Source organism: Delphinapterus leucas, chromosome 17 (assembly GCF_059928025.1).
Source record: "Delphinapterus leucas isolate spDelLeu-1000000601 "Yukka" chromosome 17, BTC_Dleu_Yukka2, whole genome shotgun sequence".
NCBI lineage: Eukaryota > Metazoa > Chordata > Mammalia > Artiodactyla > Monodontidae > Delphinapterus > Delphinapterus leucas.
In genome coordinates, this window is record NC_143145.1 from 68,224,338 (window position 1) to 68,244,205 (window position 19,868).

General features: G+C 42.5%; 1 long non-coding RNA gene across 3 annotated transcripts in view; it reads right to left on the minus strand.

Moving 5' to 3' along the window:
* The window catches only part of LOC111185561 (uncharacterized), a 187,528-nt gene extending 175,417 nt beyond the window's left edge, over nucleotides 1-12,111 (minus strand). For 2 of the 3 annotated variants that reach the window (XR_016388262.1, XR_016388261.1), the window contains exon 1: nucleotides 183-12,107. This is a non-coding gene — a long non-coding RNA (uncharacterized LOC111185561). Of the gene's footprint in view, nucleotides 1-182 lie in introns of all 3 variants that reach the window. The other variant, XR_002647578.3, reaches the window with a different exon arrangement.
* Between the last annotated feature and the right edge of the window lie 7,757 nt (nucleotides 12,112-19,868).

Consider the following 19,868-nt stretch of genomic DNA (forward strand, 5'->3'; position numbering starts at 1 on the left):
CTGAGCATGAAACAGGAGGAGGAAGGTGTAAACAATGAAATTTGTCCAACATCAAGCCATCAGCCACTACAGTCTCCCACAGCTGCGTGTCCTGAGGGAAATTCAGGACAGAAAACAGGACACTGGCCCTAGATAGTTAAGATGCATATCAAAGGAATAATTTCAAAGAGCCCAACTCTTACTTGGCCATGGCCGCTGAGTCTGTGCGTCCGGAGCCTCTGCTCCGCAGCGGGAGAGGCCACAACGGTGAGAGGCCCGCGTACTGCAAAAAAAAAAAATCATTTACTTGAGATGTCTGGTTTTTGTGATTAGCAATAATCTTTTGATGTTTGACTACATGGTTGTTTGTGGGGTTTTTTTGGCAATGAAAACTCCTATATATCATGGCTCTTCTCTTACCTCTTTGAAGTAAACAGTCCCTCAGAGCTATCTGGGAGGCTGCCCTGCTGGGCTATAGTCCTCAGTAAGGCCACTGAATAAAACATAATTCTCAACTTTTAGGTTGTGCATTTTTTTTCAGTCGACAAAGGCACCTAAGGAATGAGGCTGAATATGTAGACAGGAGTCAGAATACTGAGCTGTGTGCCATGCCAAACCATGCTGACTCTACCCAACAGGTAGTAGGGAAGATGGAATTTTTTGCACAAAGCAATAACTTGCTTCAATTTTTTTATTTTAGATAGGTCACTAGAGGATTAGAAATGGTTGAGACTAGGGACTTCCCGGATGAGACTAGGGACTTCCCTGGTGTGTCCAGTGGGTAAGACTCCACGTTCCTTATGCCAGGGACCCAGGTTCAATCCCTGGTCAGGGAACTAGAGCCCACACGCATGCTGCAACTAAGAAGTCTGCGTGCTGCAACAAAGATCCTGCGTGCCACAACAAAGACCCGGTGCAGCCAAAATAAAATTTTTTTTTAATCTTCATTTAAAAAAAGAAATGGATGAGACTAAAGGCTGAGAAATGGATTAGACCAGGAAAGAAATTGTGAAAACCTAAACAAAGCAAGTGAGAGTAGGTTAGGGGACAAATATAAGTGAGATTTCAGAAGTTGAATCCACATAGCTAGGTCACCAGTTGGATGTAAGGAGTGAGGGGGAGGGAGGAATCAGGGCTGATGCCCATCTTTCTAGCTTGAGCTACTGGCAGTCAGTGAAAGCATTCACTGAAATGGGGAACAGAGACTAATGAGTTCCATTTTTGGCATATTGAGTTTAAGGGGCTGTGGGATGTGCACATGTGGTTTGGCAGGTACAGCAATGTCTGTCTCACATGGTACTTTTAAACTTTTAAAATCAATTGCCAACATTCTGTGATTAAATTTTTTGCATAAAAATTCAAATTTATACTTTCTCTTGAAATATCAGAAGATCTGAATAATTTGGGCCGTGATTCTCATATGATGTTGTCGGGGAGAAAGAAATTTTCCTCTACTCTTCTAGGTTTTTCTGGCTGGTCTGAGAGTTACATTGACATGAGACAGATTAACAAGAGAAAAATCACACAAAAGTTTAACAACATGTATACATGTGAGAGACCCAGGAAAACTGAGTAACTCACCAAAATGGCTGAAACCTCACTTTAAATACTGTTTTCAGCTAAAGGCAAAAGAGGATGTTGGGGATAGTGGTTTGGGAACTTGAAGGGGAGAAAGGCAACTGACATGGAGATGAAAAAGCAAATGCTTGGTAAACAAATGTTTTCCGGAATATGCAGGGACAGTGGGACACAGAGAGGAATTTTAACAAACAGACTTTGCTAGATTCCTCCCCGTCTACACACTAGGTCATCTGTATAGTTATCTACGGTGATGGTTCCCTTCCTGGAACAGGTCCTCTATCCACATTTTTTAGGCAGTTAGGGGGAAGGTCAAAGTTTCTTCTTGAGTCCTTTGGAATTTGATTGTTTTCAGCCTGAAACAATCTGCATATCAAAGAGACATTTTGGGGTGGCAAATTTTGTTCCCCTACAGTAAATTTTTTTTTAATACAGCAGGTTCTTATTAGTTATCTATTTTATACCTATTAGCGTATACATGTCAATCCCAATCTCCCAGTTCATCCCACCACCACCCCCTCACTCTCCCCCTTGGTGTCCATACGTTTGTTCTCTACATCTCCCTACAGTAAATTTACAAGGTCCTCAAGTGCTTCTATTCGCCATGATCACACCCCTCCCCGTTATCTTACATGCAGCAGGCTCTATCTGGTCTGATCTGGGATCTGAATTTGCAAGCCCTCTTATTGATGCAATTGATGTCAGAGAAGTTAAGTATCCTATGAATGAAGTTCCCATCATTCCCAGGTGCCTCACTTTCCAGGTGCGTTTCTAGTAGCATCTGGAGCCCCTGCTACGACCAACCACTCTTTCCTTCTGTAGCTGGGCTTGAAGCTTCAACTATGTCCCCAAAGGGGTTCCTGGTTTCCAGGTGCCACTGCCTGTAAGTTCTGAGCATTTTCCCCTTCCTTTGTCTTTTTGGCCCTTGTCCCTTCCAATACCAGAGGGGTAGGCCTCCATCAGACCAGGAAAGGAAGGGTCAGAAATGCATCAGCCTAGTCAGGGCAAACTGGGCTACACTGGAGGAAGCTAGTTGCAGCCTTCCAGATACACCTGCTTATGCAGGGCTGCCACCAGTGCTTTTATAAAACTGTAATAGAGGCAGTTATGTCACAAGTCCACTTTCTTTTCTTAGCCCCTCTTATCTGCCCCCACACACACACTCACGTGGAATCCTCCGATTGGTCAAAATTGTCCTTCTACCCAAATCTCCTTCCCTGCTCTGAAATAATCTTCTCTCCCCAACTATATTACCAAGTCATTTTCTTTTTCTTTTTCTGCACATTCAGCCTCTCTAAACAGCTGTATGAGTAAATTTTACTCAGACAGTAGTTGAACTTGAGAAACTCAGGCATTTGAATTGAGAAGTGAGTAAAATTGAACCCTGCTGAAGATTTTGGCATTACGAGGGAGAAGCTTCCTAAACTACATGACGAGCGGGAAATATGTGTGCACTGAGGCATCTATAGTCAAATGCATTTCTGAGCAGTCACTGAAGAATTTATTAAGAGGTCACTCTCAGTGGGGTTCAGGAGCAAAACTGCTGAGTCCCCGGCTGCTGGAGTTGTGCTGGGTATCTGCACACAGAAGCTTGGCACACATGCACGTACCCTCTGTCTGAAAGCATGCTGTTCTCTCATCAGCAGTAATGTCAATGCCTGCTCATGAGCACTAAGGAAATCGGAGCCCTTTGCTTCCTTTCCCTGGAATTATTGCTTCCCCTCTTGGCTTTCAGAATGATAATTGAATCTTATACAGGAAAATGTGTCTTCCGCACGCTGGCCACATTCATGCTAATATTTAGAACAGCCCCTCTCCTTTTCTCTATTACCCATAAGATCTTATAGATCTTGTGTATTTTTTCTTTTTTGGCCGCACCACGTGGCCTGCGGGATCTTAGTTCCCCAGCCCGGGATTGAACCCAGGCCCCAGCAGTGAAAGCACCCAAGTCCCAACCACTGGACTGCCAGGGAATTTCCAGGTCTTGTGTATTTTTAAAAGGACATTGCTAACAGAACTGGTGGTGGTGATTATGTTTTGGAGATGGTGATGGTGCTGTGATTTAGCTTCATTAGCAACAATATAAAAAAAATGTTAAAATAACGATAATAAAACCTAAATCCCACCACCATCACATATTTCCATTTTTTTCCTATAGCTTCATTCAGTGTGTCCGTATTAAAGTCTTTCATATTTTTTATACTCTGATTATCTTTTTTTTTTTTTTTGGATAGAAAATTCTTACTTTACTTCATCAACAAAGAAGGTGAGGGGACTTCCCTGGTGGCACAGTGGTTAAGAATCAGCCTGCCAGTGCAGGGGACACGGGTTCGAGCCCTGGTCCTGGAAGATCCCACATGCCACATAGCTACTAAGCCCGTGTGCCACAACTACTGAGCCTGCGCTGTAGAGCCCGTGAGGCACAACTACTGAGCCCGTGTGCCACAACTACTGAAGCCTGCACGCGTAGAGCCGGTGCTCCAAAACAAGAGAAGCCGCCGCAGTGAGACGTCCACGCACCACAACGAAGAGTAGCCCCCGCTCACCGCAACTAGAGAGAGCCCACATGCAGCAACGAAGACCCAACACAGCCAAAAATAAATAAATAAATTTATAAAAAAAGAAAAAAAAACAAAGAAGGTGAGGATGAAACCAAACACGTGGAACTTTGTGAATTGTCAATGTGACAGTATTCGTATTTATTTTACTAAGAAACAGGAAATCCATGTGCGTGATATAACCACTGGAACACGTGTCCACAGGCAGCTTCTCATATTTTTTCTGCTTTGTCACCATGACACTGGTGGGCGTACCTTTACTTCTTCACCGGAATGGAAATCAGGTTACCAGAAAGCTCTCGGGAGAAGCTTAAATTCTGTCTTGTTTAACAGAGGTGACTTGGAGCCTCTCCAGGCTTGGTTTATTTATATGGAGATATGGAAGGGTCTAGAAAGTAGCATTCTCAACTTTGAAGGGACAAGGAGTCTGTTCCACGCTGCTGACATGAACTCCCGCCTCCTCCTGAGTGGTGAGATCACCCAGAGAGCTGGGAGAATCAGCGTCAGGCAAAAAGCCTGCTGACCACCGGAAGAGCCGACCTCCGCATTCCAGCTCCAAGCCGGCCTTCTCCTCTGTTTATTTTTTCGCTGCAGCGGCTGGTGGCTGTGGCCTGGAACTGACACAGCATCATGGCGGCCGCCCGCATATGGACTGTCGGAGACATGCAGACGCGAAGGCAGTCAGCACAGAGCTAGGGGTTTCAGCTCTTTCTTGTACTTGTCTTTTGTCTGTCTCCTTTGGTAATCACTGCTGCTGTGACCTGAACAGGTCCTCATGCCAAGTGCGAACTCGACCAGTGGCTGGATCTGCAGCCCTTTCGCGCTTCTCTCGTTTTCAAGGACAGTTTCCCTCTGGTGCTCTAATCCCACCCTTTCCAATCCCTGTGTGTCTATACTCCTATTGTCTCTTAAAAAAGGAAAATATCTGGTAGTCGGTGGTGTGGTTGGGTAATTGTGGGCGAGCTGGCCATCCTTCCCACCGTGCCTTAATCAGACTTATTCAGTTATCAATACAACATTAATCTTTACTGACTGCTGAAACTCATGGATATGACCTTAAAGAGCAATTTAAAACACCATCTCCAATGGGTGTGTTTTTTTCCACACCATCAGGAAATTAACTTAATTCTCAGAGGACACTTACCAGGTGTCCCACCGATTTAACTCAATTCTGACACCATCTACCTGGAGATAGCCTCAGATGCCACAGGTTAGTAGCCAAGTCCCACCAGACTCACCCGCTTCAGATGCCAGTCGTACGTCCAGCTTGTTATCTGTGCTTCTGATCAACTGGCTGTAAATCGGAAGTTCCCACAAGCTCCACCTCAGGTTTGATTGATTTGCTAGAATGGCCCACGGAACTCAGGAAACCAGTCTACTTACTAGATTAACAGCTTATAACAAAGGATATTAAAGGATACGAATGAACAGCCAGATGAAGAGATACGTAGGGTGAGGTCCCCAGTGCAAGAGCTTCTGTCCCCGTGGAGTGTAAGGCCCGGAATGTAGCTACATTCACCAACCTGGAAGCTCTCAGAACCCCTTCCTTCGGCGTTTTTATGGCGGCTTCTTTATGCAGGCGTGATTGATTAAATCATTGGCCATTGGCCAACCTCCAGCCCCTCTCCCCCTCTCCCATCCCTGGAGGTCAGGGGGTGGGACTGAAATTTCCAACCCTCCAATCACATTCCCCTGGCAACAAGCCCCTAACCTTAGATCCTTTCCAAAAGTCACCTCATTAACATAAACTCAGGTGTGGTTGAAAGGGGTTTGTTATGCGTATCTATCAAGGCACCTTAATTGCTCTTAACACTTAGGAAATGCCAAGGATTTTAGGAGCTCTGTGCCAGAAATGAGAGGAAGACCAAGTACAGATTTCTTATTATAAATCACAACATCACGCCAACCTTCCAGGTTCTAAACAGGGAATGTAACCTTTAACTCTTTGCTTCTCAACTCTTGTGGAAAGCTCAGGTTTAAGAAATAGCATTCAGGTAGAATTGCACGAAAGCCCTAATCCAAGCATTATATTTTACTCCTCATTAAGCAAGTGCCTGAGTATGCTGTCTAACTTTGACTAAAATCTACTGTGTTAAGCTCTTAGAGTACTTCAAAGGATGTTGTTAGAATTGGTCATATCAAATCTCAAAACAAGAAGTATTAATGGAAATATGTGAAAAATGTGTGTAATCTCAAAATTCAAAGAAAGTTAAACAGTGAGGTGACTATTTTTGCTTTTCAGATTAGCAAAAAAAAAAAAAAATTTTTTTTTTAATAGAGAATGAATTAAGGCAACCACAAGTGGTTTGGTCTGGCTGGAGTGTCAAGTGTGACACCAGAAATAACAAGAGGTAGTCAGAGACCCAATCTCTTCATTCATGCATGCATTCAACAAATATTTATTAAGGTCGTACTATGTGTCGGGCATGGGGATAGATGATGAGGATACAATGGTCAGCAAAAATAGATATGGTCCCTGCGCTTGTAGAGATTACAGTCTGGTGGGATAGATGGACATCAATCAAGTAATTACACTAATTAATGTAGTGTATACATTAACCGTGACTAATTAATGCAGTCAGGGTTGGGTGTTATGCCACAGGGACCACTAGGTGTCCCCATATCCATTCACTCCATCTATAGGAACAGATCTCCAGGTTCACTGCCAGGCATATGACAACCAAAATAAAGGCTACTTTTCCCAGCTTCCCTTACAGCTAGGTGTGGCCACATGACCAACTTCTGATCAGTAAGAGGTGAGTAAAAGTAATAATTGGAACTCCTGAGTCATACACTTAAAAGGAGTGATTGTGCCCTCCCTTCCCTCCTTCTCCCTTCCACCGCCTGGAATGTGAGATGGTGGTGAATCATCTTAGAGCAGGCTGGTAAGCAACAATCTAGAGATGTCAACGCAACAAGGCAGAAGGATCCTGGGCTCGCGACAGAACAGAGCCTCCAGACAAGTCCTCAGCTCCTTAGGCACACAGTGTATTTTGAGCGAAAAATAAACTTCTATCACATTAATGTCACCAGAGTCTCTGTTTCACCAGCAGATCCATGTCCTATCTAATACATATTCTAAAAGGAAGAGAGTTCTCCGAGGAGACACAGTAAAGGGTCATGACCTATGCTTATTTGAAGAGTTGAGGTGAGAGCTTAGATTGATGGATGGGTGGACTTAACCAGCTGGGGGGTGGGGTGGGTAGGAGTGGCCTGGGGGAGGCTTGTTTAAAAAACTGAAAGAAGACCACTGTAGCTGTAGAGCATAGAGGGAAAATGTATAAGAATGATGGTGGGAGCTGGCGCTGGGTTTGGAGGGCGTGAAAGCTGTATCAGAGATGTCAGCCTTTAGTCTGATACCAGTGGGAAACCATTAAAACGTTCTAAGCAGGAGAATAAGATGATCAGATTTGTGTTTCAAACACACTGCTCTAGCTGGGATTAATGTTAAGCTCATGTCTGGATAATACTGCAGTAGTAGAGGGAATTCCCTGGCAGTCCAGTGGTTAGGACTCTGCACTTTCACTGCCATGGCCGGAGTTCAATCCCTGGTCAGGGAACTAAGATCCCCTCAAGCAGTGCGGGGCAGCCCAAAAAAGAAAAAAAAAAAAATTGCAGTGGTTGAGAGAGAAATTATGGTGTCTTTTCCTAGTGTGGCAACCCCTGTGAGCCCAGGGCACTGGCACAAGACTGTTGTTTGTAGTAGACAACATGAACAAGCTACAACTGCTTGCAGTAACAGTGAAAGAGTCTCACAAGCATCCTGCTGATCCAAAAAAGAAAAAAGACAGAGGTCAAAGAACACGTGCAGTATAATTTCATTCATATGGTTCAAAAGCAAGCACAACTAGTCTACATCAACTCTAAGGTGCCACTAATTGTAAAACGCGCCATTATTTTATATTATTGTATTTATATTTTATACTTCTTCTAGGAAAGAAAAAACGTGCTGCCAATGAAACCTTGACATGCCATCAACAAAAGCATGTCTCCACTTCAGATATGCTCAAATATAAAAGAAAGAGGACTTCTTGGATTCACTAAAGTGAGATATATCGTCTAGTGATTCATCATACATAGGTGGTAAAACGAAAAAGAAAAGCAAAACCGTTATCACAGAAATCAGGATAGTGGTTACTTCTTGGAGAGAGGGCTGGTTTTGTAACCAAGGAAGGGCACACAGGAGCAGAGAGGGTTCTGGAGAGCAACAGTGTTGTTGAGTAGTTTACGATCATTCCTTAAACTGTGTACAGAGTTTGTACATTTTTTTTTGCATGCCTGCTGTATCTCACAAGCAAGCAAGCAAGAAAAAGACCTAGAAGAGTGGTTTGAAAGATGGAGAAGTAGAACTAAATGGAGAGATGTGATAGGTGGGAAGGGGTGAGGACAAAGAATCTGAGGCTGTAGAGTGACGGAAAGGTAAGAGGGGACAAGCCTAGAAGCAGGAAGACCAGTTAAGCAGAGAGAGAGATCTAAGCCTGGCCTAGGTAGCAGCCTGAGAATAGAAGCAAGAGAGCAAATGGGAAACATGCCTGAGATTTAAAATAACCTGGACTTGGATCTGACTCAGTACTTTGGTTGATTGAATTATCTTGATTATCATCCTCATAGCCATCATTTGTGGAGAGATTACTGCATCTCAGGCACTGGCACCTTACATGCATTGGCTGGTAATCCTCACCATCACCTGAGCTGGTAAATGTTATTATCAGCCGTATTTTAGAGTGGAAAATGGAGGCATAAATCACACAGTTCGCGGCTGAGCCAGGATGCAAAGCCAGGCCTGACCAGTACACCCGGCATTTATTTACCAGTTGCCTGTCACTGGACTCAGGTAGCAGAATAGCTTTTCTCTTGTGTCTTGTGCACAAAGATTGTGTTACTGGGCACCATGCTTTACCCAACCTTCAAAATGAGGCAACTTGATCCACTGAGATCTTCTTCCATCCTTCAGTCACTCCGTGCTGAGTCTTTCTACTGTTTCCAGTGGAGAAAGACTCCTGGGTCAGCCTCTGGGCTCACCCATAAGTCATGGGGCCAGAAGCACAGTGTGAGGGGCAGGGTCCACCATGCCTCTTTGGCTGTGTAAAGAGGTCAAATGGTAAATTACAACTAATAAATCGAGATTTAGTTTAAGCCATGATATATAAGCAATAGTGGGTGTTTTAGAACGCGTGGTCAAAATCAAAACTACCATGAGGTACCACACCACATCAGTCAGAATGGCCATGATTAAAAAGTCTACAAATAACAAATGCTGGAGAGGGTATGGAGAAAAGGGAACCCTCTTACACTGTTGATGGGAATGTATATTGGTGCAGCCACTATGAAAAATAGTATGGAGGTTCCTCAGAAAACTAAAAATAGAACTACCATATGATCCAGCAATCCCACTCCTGGGCATATACCCAGACAAAATTATAATTCAAAATACATGCACTCCTGTGTTCATAGCAGCACTGTTTACAATAGCCAAGACATGGAAACAACCTAAATGTCCATCAACAGATGAATGGATAAAGATGTGGTACATATATACAATGGAATATTACTCAGCCATCAAAAAGAATGAAATAATGCCATTTGCATCAACAAGGATGGACCTAGAGATTATCATACTACGCGAAGTAAGTCAGAAAGAGAAAGACAAAGACCATATATCACTTTTATGCGGAACCTAAGATACAACACAAATCAACATATCTACAAAGTAAAAACAGATTCACGTATATAGAGAACAGACTTGTGGTTGCTAAGGGGGAGGGAGGCAGAGAGGAGGGGAGGATTGGAGTTTGAAATTAGCAGAGGCAAATCTGTTCTCTATATAGGACAGATTAACAACGAGGTGTCCTACTGTATATATAGCACAGGGAACTATATTCAATATCCTCTGACAAACCATAATGGAAAAGAATACGAAAAAGAATATATATATGTATAACTGAGTCACTTTGTTCTGCAGAAGAAATTAATACAACATTGTAAATCAACTATACTTGGATAAAATTTTAAAAGTAAAATAAAAATAGAATGCATGGTTATAGACAGTGGATACTCCTTAAAATGGGAAAAATAACAGTGCTTATCTCAAAAAAAAAATACAAGTCAAATGATGTTGTTTGAACCCTCTGATTCTGTGCTGTTGTTCCTGGGGGCTTATTAAGGATGGGAACTGGTTCAGGAAACTGGTTCTTCCATTAAATTAGAACAAAATCTTTTCCTGTAGAAAATCCCCAGAGGATGAGTGGATCAGGAAATGTGCTCACTTCCCCCAAAAGGCCACGAAGATAAAAAAGTTCTAATAAACAACAAACACACAAACAGCCATGTAGGAAAGGAGATGGGGGATTGCTGAAAGAAAAGAGGAAGGATGACAAAGGCAAATTCATCATTTGCCCTTCACGATTTAGCAGAGCCTGCTCCAAGAATAGGCTGACTTTCTTAGTAAGGCTTTCCTGGTCTTTGTTATTGATCATACAATACCAAAAAATATTCAGGACAGCTTCCTGCTTATGGTTAGTAAGGAAGTGGTTTTTCTCACATGCAGAACACCCTTTTTGTTTAGATTACACTGCCTTACTAATTTGGAAAAGGTGTCCCTAATACATGGCAAAATTTTTGATGGATGCCCTGTCAAGGTGTGTCATCCACATTCAGTAACCATTAAGTGACCTGTTCTAGGATTTTGTCAAACGTTGGCTGGGAAGGTGAGCTAATGTCTTTGTGAATGCTGACGTTCAATTTCCTGTCATGGAGTTGTTCTGGACATCTTCCACTCACCCCTCCCTTCTCCGCCCTGCTCTGTGCCCTGGGGGCTGACCTGTAAGGATGAAGCTTGCTTCCACACCTTCTGGTTCCACTGGGTTCAGCCAGCGGGGACCCCAGCAGGAGATCTGAGGGAGGAAGCAGAGTGAAGTCCCTCCCTGTGGGGTTACTTCTGGCTAGTCTAGCTGCATAAAGGATGTAGGGGATGTCCGCTTCCGTCAGACAGACCCTCTACCTCCCAGTTCCTGTACATGGTCCCCTACCCTTGACCTAAAGCAATAATGGAGTTCCTCTGCTCCTAGCCCTGGGGTCCTGCACTAATCTTCATGGTTTCCCCACACCTGGGCCTCGGTAAACTCTTTCTTTACTAAAGGCTCCTTAAATTATCCTAATTTAAATGTGTCATGTTTTCTGCTGGGACCCTGACTGACACAGTAATAATAACTTACAGCTAAGAGCTTTTAAAGTTTCTCATTAATTTATTTGTACTTGGTTTACTCTTTCTGAAGTTGTTTTTTTTAAAAAAAACAATAGACCATGGACACCATGCAAATGTCCATGTTTGATTTTGAGTCACCATGCTGCAAGTGGAAATGAACAATCTCTTTATTCTTGTCACTGGCATTTTTTTTGTACCCTTTGTGTTTTTGTTTTCATTTTCACCTGTTGTTCTTTGCGAGATTTTTATTGTTAGGTAGTGTTAGGGCATGAAGCCACTCTTTCCCATTTGATCTTTGCTTGATTCACTTTTTATCCTCTAATTTCTGGACTGACAAGCCTGTGAAGGCCCTGCAGCCAGGGAAGTGTTTTCTATTTGTATCCTCCATGCACAGCACCTGGCACAGAATAGAACTCAGGGCAGATATTTTGAATGAAAGGAGAATCATATCTATTCTTGCGCACAGTTATTAGGGAACAAAGATCATCAGACAGTACTCTTCTGAGAGAGATGAAGAGGTGTGTCTGGGTAGAAGGCAAAGCATATAAGAGCTTGATCAGGGACAGTCAGAAGCTGAGATGCTCACAGACTTACATTGCCTTATAATTTCCCTTTAAAAATTCAAAGATGACCACTTTTTCTTCCTTCTGAGCAAATTATCCCTCTTAAACAGTCATGAGTTAACCACATTAACTTACTTTTAACAAAAAGAAGAAGAAATGGCTTCTGTCTCATACATTTCAGCCGTCTTGTACCCAGTGGGTTGTCAACTTGAAGGATTTCTTTTACATTCCTAATATTCCACTATTCTCTGTGAACAAAAATTTAATTTAAAATGGAAAGTGAGGGTTTGGGTTCATGTCTAATTTTTGACTCACATTATATAAACTCTCTATGCTCTAAGAACATAAAACACTCAAGATAAAATTAGAAAGTAATAGAATTCTTTAAGAGGGTAAATCATGTTTTAGGTTTTCCTGTTTCATCAAGCCATGGCCTTTACAGATGATCCAGTCCAAACCTGTCACTTGGCAGGTGAGGATGATAAAGCCTGAGGTCAGATGCGTGATAGATCCAGGTCTGGGATCAATGTTTCCTGGCTTCCATCAGCAAACCAACTAGAGCGAGGGCTCTGTGCACCGGGACTAGTCCAGTGACAGAGAACTCTGCCCACCTGGTCATGACCCAGTCATGATCTGAAGCCCACCCAGTGGCTGACAGGCACTGGCCAGACCCTGGAGCTGGCACAGCAGTACAAGCAGTAGTGACTGGTGACAGACAGAGGGCACTGACATAAAAAAGAGGCCTGAAAAACAAACGATCCAGTTGAAAAATGGGCAGAAGATCTGCACAGACATTTTTCTATAGAAGACATACAGATTGCCAACAGGTACAATGAAAAGATGCTCAACACCACCAATCAAAGGGAAAAGCAAATCAAAACCACAATGAGATGTCACCTCAGATCTGTTAGAAGGGCTATCACCACAATGACAAAAAATAACAAGTATGTTGGAGAGAATGTAGAAAAAAGGGAAACCTTGTGCCCTGTTGATGGGAATGTAAATTGATGCAGCTTCTATAGAAAACAGTATGGAGGGTCCTCAAAAAATTAAAAATAGAACTACTGTATGATCCAGCAATTTCACTTCTGGGTATTTATCTGAAGAAAACAAAAATACTAACGTGAAAAGATATATGATCCCCAATGTTCATGGCAGCGCTATTTACAATAAATACTCAAGACATGGAAACAGTCTAAGTGTCTGTCAATGAACGAATGGATAAAGAAGATGTAAGATATATATATGTACACACACACACACACACACATAGATGTATACAATGGAATATTATTTTTCTATAACAAAGAAGGAAATCTTGCCATTTGTGAAAATGTGGATGGACTTGGAGGGCATTATGCTAAGTGAAATAAGTCAGACAGAGAAAGCCAAATATGATAGATATGATCTCTTTTATATGTGGAATCTAAACAAAAACAAAATCCAAGCTTATAGATACATTGAGCAGATTGGTAGTTACCAGAGGCCGGGTGTGGAAGGTAAGAGAAAGAGGTGAAGGGGGTCAAAAGTTAAAAAAATTTTTAAAATTTAAAAAATATATGTATATATATGAAGATTAAAAAAAAAGCAGCCTAGAGGCTCTGATTTCCACTCTAAAGCACTGGAAATTTCCATCTTTGAGTAGTTTATAAAAGAAAACATGGGACTTCCCTGGTCGTCCAGTGGTTAAGAATCCGTCTTCCAATGCAAGGCACGTGGGTTCGATCCCTGGTCAGGGAACAAAAATCCCACATGCTGCGGGGCAACTAAGCCCGCATGCCGCAACTACTGAGCCTGCACGCTCTGGACCCCGCACGTCACAACTAGAGAGCCCACCCACCGCAACCACTGGGCCCGCACTCTCTGGAGCCTGTGCACCACAACGAGAGCCCGTGCGCCACAACAAAAACATCCCACACACCACAATGAAGATCCCACGTGCCGCAACTAAGACCCAACACAGCCAAATAAATAAATAAATATAAAATTATTAAAAAAAGAAAAAACTGTCAATATATTGTGATTACTATATTATATAAAAAAAGAAAACATGGAAGTGGGACGTTAAGGGAGACAAATAATATTTATGGTAAACCTACCATGTTCCAAGTTCTCTCATCTTACCTGAGTACTATACTCTTTTTGGAACACACTGGGGCTCTTGTGTAAAGGAGCAGAATTCTGAGTGAGTCCACATCTCAACTTCTGTTAGTTTAACTAAATAAGTATAATGCCAATGCCCGTTTATTTCTTTTTTCAAATTAATTTAAAAATTTTTATTTACAGATCATTTAAAATAAATTTTTAATTTCAGAATTTAGTTTTAAATTTACAGAAAATTTGCAGGAATGGTTAAATTCTTGTATACCTAGATTAACCAATTTTTAATATTTTACTAATTTGCTTTATAATTCTCTCTGCATATGTGTGTGTATGTGTACATATATAAAATATGTTTGTGCATATATATTTTTTCTTCTAAACCACTCAAGAGTAGATTATATACACCATGCCCCTTTACCCTTTATAAACAAGGATATTCTCTTACATATAGTATAATTATTAAAATCAAGAAATTTAATAAGGAATTTGAATTTAATATGTAGTCCACATTTCATCTCAATTGTCCTAATAATTTCCTTTATAAACAATTTTTGTCTGGGCTAGGATCCAAAGAAGGATTACTTATTTCATTTAGTTGCCATGTCTCAGCCTTTCTTTGTCTTTCATGACATGGCATTTGGCAAGAAAACAGTTATTTTATACAACAATCTTCAATTTGTGTTTCTTTAATGTGTCCTCATGATAAGTTCAGTGCATTTTGCCTGCAATGCTAGATGAATGGCATTGTGTCCTTTTCAAGGAGTCCTATCGGGAGACACATGATGTCCACTTACACTTTATTGGTGATGTTAACTGTGACTGCTTTGTGAAGGTGTTTTCTCGTTTCTCCACTCGATAGCTATTACTTTTCCTGTTGTAATTAATAAGTAACGGTGGAGGATACTTTGGGTAAACACTTCCTTTCTCTTCAGACTTTCCCTCCCTAGATGTAGCATCCATTGATGATGCTTTTTTTTTTTTCATTGATGATTCTTGCCTGAATAAAACTTCACTGTGATGGTTAAAATCTGGTAATTTTGTAACTCCATTATTCCTTCTAACTTCATTACTAGTTGGTATTCTACTGTAAGAAAGAATACTCCCTTCTCTCCTGTTTCTTTATTCTTTTATTTACTTGTACACCTCTAAAGACTCTTCATATTTTAATAGATAATAATCTATTACTGTTCTTATATATTTTGATGCACTAAATGACCTGGTTTTGGACAGTGAACATTTCAAGCCAGCTTTTGAGTGTTTTTTTCTTTGTTTGTTTTTGGGTTTTTTTGCGGTACGCGGGCCTCTCACTGTTGTGGCCTCTTCCGTTGCGGAGCACAGGCTCCAGACGCGCAGGCTCAGCGGCCATGGCTCACGGGCCCAGCCGCTCCGCGGCATGTGGGATCTTCCCGGACCGGGGCACGAACCCGTGTCCCCTGCATCGGCAGGCGGACTCTCAACCACTGCGCCACCAGGGAAGCCCGTGGGTTCTATTTTATATAGACTGACCAGGGAAGGACTCTCTGAAGAAGTTATATTTGAGCAGAAAATTTAATGGAAAGAATGAATAAATTATGTAAATATCTGGAAGACATTTCATGCTCAGGGAATGATGATTGCAAAGATCACAGATAAAAATGTGTTAAACATTTTGGAGGAAAAGTAAGGAGATAGTGTGGCCAGAACCAAATGAAAGATGCCAACAGAAGTAGGCCATGAAGTTGGAAGGGTGGACTTTGGGGACCAGAAGATGCCAGGTCTTATGGGCCAAACGGTAGGATTTCATTCTAAGGATGATTAGATGAGCCATTGGAGGGTTTGGGGAATGAGAGACAAGAGTAGAAGAGTAGATGTCAATTGTAGGGGCTTCCCTGGTGGCGCAGTGGTTGAGTCCGCCTGCCGATGCAGGGGACACGGGCTCGTGCCCCGCTCCGGAAAGATCCCACATGCCGCAGAGCAGCTGGGCCCGTGAGCCATGGCTGCTGGGCCTGCGCGTCCGGAGCCTGTGCTCCGCAACGGGAGAGGCCACAGCAGTGAGAGGCCCGCGTACTGTAAAAAAAAAAAAGAGGGCAAAGGACAGCCCAGCAATGCAGCGCTGTCCCCTGCCTCACCTCCGACAACTCTCCCTCTCTCACTTTTTAACTCCCAGCTATACCTGAAAAGAAGAGGAGAAACCTAAGCCTGGAGCCAGACTGTCAGGATCCAACCCCAGCTCTGCCACTTACTAGGTGTATAACCTTGAATAAGTTACTTTAATTTTCTGTGCTTCTTCTCTATCTCCCTCACCTGTAAAATGGTGATAATACTAGTACCTATCTCTTAGATTGCTATGAGGATTAAATGCTTTATTGCTTGCAAAATGCCTAGAAAAGTGGCCGCCATCTGGCGTGATAAGCATCAGTAACTATTAGATGCCCTCAACATCTTGAATGTGCTGTATTTCTCTCGCCTCTCCACCTGGCACCTGCTCTTTCCTATGCCTGGAATATAGCACTTGGATTAATTTCAAACTCATCCTCCAACCCTCAGCCTCCACGTCACTGCCTCCAGGAGATCTTTGCCCATCCCCCTAGACTAGATTCAATTCTCCTCTTGTATCTTGCCCCACCACTCTATTCTTCCCCTCCAACAATGACCCCCCATCATATTTTCCAATAATCACTTGTTTTGTGGTTCGATTTTCTTACTAGATCAAAAATTCTGTGAAGGGAGGAGCTATTCTTGTTTGTCTTGTTTACCTCCACATCTTCAAGGCCTAGCACAGTGCCTGGAAAAAAATAGGCATTAAATAAACACTGAAGAAGTCTATTCATCTAGCAACCTTCTAATATTAGCAAAAGTCCCCAAAGCAGAGAGTGTAGTAACCAAGCATCAGAACCATGTTATGACTTTCTTGGGTCCTAGTGCTTTTGCTTTCATGGGCCCCCTTTCTGCTTCAAAAATACATATATTAAAAAGTATATTTTAGGGACTTCCTGGTGGTCCAGTGGTTACAACTCCGCACTCCCAATGCAGGAGGCCCGGGTTAAATGCCTGGTCAGGGAACTAGATCCCACGTGCTGCAACTAAGAGTTTGCATGTCACAACCAAAGATCCCACGTGCCACAACTAAAGGAGGCTGCATGCCACAACTAAAGATCCCATATGTCACAACTAAAAGGATCCAGCATGCCGCAACTGAAGATCCCACACGAGGCAACGAAGATCCCATGTACCACAACTAAGACCCAGAGCAGCCAAATAAATAAACAAAACTTTTTTTAAAGTATATTTTAGGGGGCTTCCCTGGTGGCGCAGTGGTTGAGAGTCCGCCTGCCGATGCAGGGGACACGGGTTTGTGTCCCAGTCCGGGAGGATCCCACATGCTGTGGAGCGACTAGGCCCGTGAGCCATGGCCACTGAGCCTGCACGTCCGGAGCCTGTGCTCCACAACGGGAGAGGCCACAGCAGTGAGAGGCCCACGTACCGCAAAACAAACAAACAAACAAACAAAAACAATAAAGTATATTTTATAATTGACTTGGCATAAAGATGAATATAACCCAGACTAGATTCATTATTATATATTCATTGTTATTATATTTGTTTTTTAAATTCTGATTTTAAGAGAAATTAAAATTTTTAAACATTTGCTTCTATTTTTATAACATTTTATATAACAAAAAACAGTGCTTGTAAAAAAATTCACACAAAGTTGCTAGAGAGCATACAATTTCTAAAAATGTCCTGGGTTTTTGCTACATTCAGTTTTCTAAGGATGTACTCAAATCAGTGGTAAAATGCAGACATTATGTGATATTTTATGATCTTTGGTAAAACTACTCTCATTATTTTGTCTCCTCACAGTATTAACTCTGATATCCACTTGGTGTAGGGTCTGCTATCACTAGGATGTGAGAAAAACATTAAGGCTTGATCTACATGAGGCAAGTATCTCCAACTGACAGTCAGAGCCCCTTAGCCCACCATCCCCACTTCATATCATGTATCTACACAGCAAGGCAGGGTAAGAGCTCAATGGCCTCCAATCTGGGGTCTCGAAACCCTCCTTCTCAATCAGACAAGAAGTAGACATTTGGGGGCAAAGGTGGAAACTGAGGCCATCTCTGCAGGAACCTGAGTGGCCTTGCTGTGGTGTGGTCAGGCCAGTGACCCTTAGCATTTAAACAGCTAATCCACTTACCACTAAGTAGATCCCACTGGTTGGTTGATGATGGCTGCTGATGTGGTGGCTCCTCCCCCAAAACATAAAAAGAAAAGAGGGTTCGGGGTCAACACTGAAGGGGGAGGGGCAATTTTAAAACATTTTTGAGGGCCTTAAGCACTGTGCCCACTATGCCTAATAGATAAGTTGCCCCACAAGTATCAGCAATGGAAGGGTTAAAGCAATGGAAAAAACAAACACAAACTGTAGATACAGAGAACAGAGTAGCGGCTACCAGAGAGGGGTGGGGAGAGGGTGAAATGGTAAAGGGGATCAACCATACGGGGACAGATGGAAACTAAATCTTTGGTGGTGAGCCTGCTGCGGGGTACACAGAAGGAGACATATAATGATGTACACATGAAATATACAACTTTATAAATCAATGCCACCTCAATTTTTAAAAATTAAATTAAAAAAAAAAGCAATGGAAAAAGTGAGAAGGGAGCAAAGGGAGTTACAGAATCTGAAATTAACCTGACTTCTGGGATGAGTCAGACCGTGTAGTTGTAAATCAACGAGAATGCTTTCAGCTGCAAGTAATAGAGTCCTGACTCCAACTCACTAAACCAATAACAGGACTGTCCAGAGGTATGGCAGGGTCTGGCTTAGTTAACTCAATGACTCAACAGTGTCTGCAGAGTTGCAGGTTCTTTCTAATTCTCTATTCTTCTGTCCACAGCATTGGCTTCATCTAAAGTCTGGCTCCCCTTTGGTCATCAGATGATTGTCAGCAGAAATGGAGGCAATATCCTCCTTGTTTATATCCGGTGAGCCGGCCAAGGAATTTTAGTATGTTTTTGCCGTCTGACTGAGCCAATTTCAGTCATGTGCCCAACTGGACCAATAATTCCCTGGAGAACACCCCACACTGGCTGATCTAGCAAATCAGGATCCATTCCTGGAGCTAGGGCTGTGGCTATAGAAGAAAAACATCAAGGAATAGGGAATGTCTGATAACCCATTCCCCAGCTCTGGAACCCCCTCAAGAGTTCAAAAGTTACAGAATGAGCTATCATACATGAAGTATATAAAAAATATTTACATCAAGTAATAAAAGTATTTCCATCAAGTATAAAAAAGGGTCAAGGGATCTTTTATGCAAGGGAGGATCTTAAAGGAGATTTGTGGAAGTGTTTTTAGAGAAAGCTGTGCTGTGACCCTCAACCCAAACCCCTCCTCTTAAAGGACGAAATGGAGGTGGGTAAGGACCTGCCCTCCTACCTCAAACCTTAGTGAGTGGGGATTGCACAGAGCATTGCAGAGAGCTTAATAAATGACCCCTACATTTGGGTGGCACATGGCTGGAACTGATGCTTAGAAAATTCAGGGGACTCTCTATTGGTGACATTATCAAATCACAGACCTCCACAATGCAAAATCCAAGTCAACACTCAGTCTTCATCTTATTTAACAGATCAGCAGATCAAAATTGTGGAAAGAGTTTCTTCACCTGACTTCCAATAGGCCAGCGTTCCAGGTTTTCCTCTTACCTCCATGGCCACTCCCTCTCTTTTGCTGGCTCCTCCTAAACCTCCCACTCCCTGATGAGGGAGAACCCCAGGGCTCAATCCTTGGACCTCTTACTTTCTCTCTCAACATTCCTCTCTACGTGTTGGCAACTTCCAAGTGTCAATCTCCGGCCCAGGAGACCTCTCCTCATTTATCCAGTGCCTTTAGGA